At 36.5% G+C, this 2,500-nt stretch overlaps 1 protein-coding gene across 2 annotated transcripts in view; it reads right to left on the bottom strand.

Annotated features, from left to right (window-relative positions):
* Window positions 1-2,500, bottom strand: part of KDM6A (lysine demethylase 6A) — a 124,731-nt gene that overhangs the window by 21,876 nt on the left and 100,355 nt on the right. The gene's annotated exons all lie outside the window — the stretch shown is intronic.

Below are 2,500 nucleotides of genomic sequence, written 5' to 3'. Positions count from 1 at the left end.
TCCTTAAGGGGTTAATGGTACCAATGCTATTGACTTTACAAGAATGAAAAGCTGAGTTAGCCTGCTTTTTTAACTTAACCTGTGTTCCGGAAGTTTGAACACACCAGGAATACCTAACTTAAACATTTAGCACCGAGCTCTCAAATTCAATTAAACAAAACCGATTTCCTGAGATCTTTCCTGCATAGCAGATTAAAGCAGAGGAAATGTTTATCCCAACTGAAAATTCAGCAAATTTAATTGAAAAAAAGAGAAATATTTCACAGGTACAGTTCAGTGTCATTAAATGGATGTTCCAGTGTAACATTACGGCTGTTTAGTGCATCAACAAGATAATTTTAAATACTGTTTTTTTGTTTTTGTTTTTTAAACGAATTGAGTTACTACTGGAACCAAACACCCCAATCATCTACTTTGCCAGTGACATCTGCAGAATCTAGGACATCGCTGAGAATGACAACATTGGTGCCTTCACAGCTTTCTGTGGGAGATATGTACCATCACATATATCTGTTGGTGAAACCTAAAATGAGACCACACTCATGCAAACAATGCAACACTTTACATTCATGAAGAAAATTAACTCTCATACAGTTGAATGGATACCAGCAGTGCTTTTTAACATGGGCAAAAAAAAAAAAAAGGCGTGTGCACAATATTCAATAAATAGGGCGTTAAACTACTCTATCATGCCCCTGAAGTCTAACTGCTCATTGTCCTTCCATTATGGAGTTAGATCACTTTGTTTATGCAGTCCTAGGCACACTTTCCTGCAAGTGACTTACACAGCCATCCTAAACACTTCCTGTAAAGAGTCACCTAATGTTTACACTTCCTTTATTGAAATGTGTAACTTCTTATTTCTTATCTCCTGCTCTGTTAACAGCTTGCTAGATTCTGCAGGATCCTCCAGTATGTAATTAAAGTTCAATTTACAGAGCAGAAGATAAAAACTTTTAAAGTAAGTTACATCTGATTGAAAATGAAAACATTTTTTGTTTTCCTGCAGGTTGTGTCAGTCACAGTCAAGGGAGGTGTGGCAACGGCTGCATAAACATGAACAAAAGTGATTTCCCAAATGGCAGAGAATTGCGCAGTGAAACTTTAGAGGGATGAGCTACGTACGAAAACTGCTTCATTAAGCTAAAGTTGTTTTGGTGACTATAGTGTCCCATTAATTATGTTTAAAAGCGGTTCAACTGATTACATTTGTAATAGCACACTTACAAGTTACATTACCCGTCTCTAATACTTTAAATCCCATCCACAAATATTGAAATAGGAAATACTTCCCTGTTTATGTTAATGTGTTTAAAGGGACACTGTAGGCACCCAGACCACTTCAGCTCATTGAAGTGGTCTGGGTGCAAACTCCCATCACCCTTAACCCTAAGCATGTAATTATTGCAGTTTTTATAAACTGCAATGATTACCTGCTAGGGTAAACTCCCCCTCTAGTGGCTTTCTACCAGACAGCCACTAGTTACATAGCTGAAAAGAGACTTGCATCCATCAAGTTCAGCCTTCCTCACATTTGTTTTTTGCTCTTGATCAAAAAGGCAAAAAAAAAAAGAAATCAAGAAGCTATTACCCTACATTCAAAAATTATATATTTGAATATTGTTTTTCCAAGTATGACTGAAAAAAAACTACTTCTTCAGGCAGATAATTCCACATCCTTATTGTTCTTACAATAAAAAAAAAAAAAGCATGACCTTGTGTCCTATGTAAAGTCCGGTTTGTGAATAGATTTCCACACAAGGTTTTGTATCGGCCCTGGACATATTTGTATAATGTTATATCCCCTCTGAGAAGACGTTTTTCTAAACTAAATAGGTTTAAATTTGTTAAGCTTTCTTCATAGCTGATATGTTCCATTCCTTTTATTAATTTTGTAACCGGCCTCTGCACTTTTTCTAGTGCCATGATATCCTTCTTTAGAACAGGTGCCCAAAATTGCACAGCATATTCGAGATGTGGTATTACCAGTGATTTATAAAGAGGTAAAATTATATGCTCATCCCGTGAATTAATGCCCTTTTTCATGCATGACAATACCTTAATGGCCTTAGCCACTGCTGATTGACATTGCACATTGTATCAGTTTGTTGTCTATAACAATTCCCAAGTGCTTTTCGTGTGAAGTTATCCCTAATTTGCTTTCATTAAGGGTATACGTTGCTTGTGCATTCTTTACGCCAAAGTGCATAACTTTGCATTGCTCTACATTACATTTCATCTGCCATTTGAGTGCCCAGTCCCCCAGTCTATCTAAATCCGTCTGCAGCAAAGTAATATCTTGCTCACATTGTATTACTTTACAGAGCTTCGTGTCATCTGTAAACACTGAAACATGAATTCTAATTCTTTTTTTCAAGATCATTTATAAACATGTTAAATAGAAGGGGTCCCAGAACAGAACCCTGAGGGACACCACTTGCCACCTCTGTCCAGCTTGAAAATTTACCATTAATGACAACTCTTTGTACTCTATTTTTAA

The sequence above is a fragment of the Pelobates fuscus genome, chromosome 1 (genome assembly GCF_036172605.1).
Source record: "Pelobates fuscus isolate aPelFus1 chromosome 1, aPelFus1.pri, whole genome shotgun sequence".
Taxonomy (NCBI): Eukaryota; Metazoa; Chordata; class Amphibia; order Anura; family Pelobatidae; genus Pelobates; species Pelobates fuscus.
This window is presented reverse-complemented; position numbering and strand designations above follow the sequence as displayed.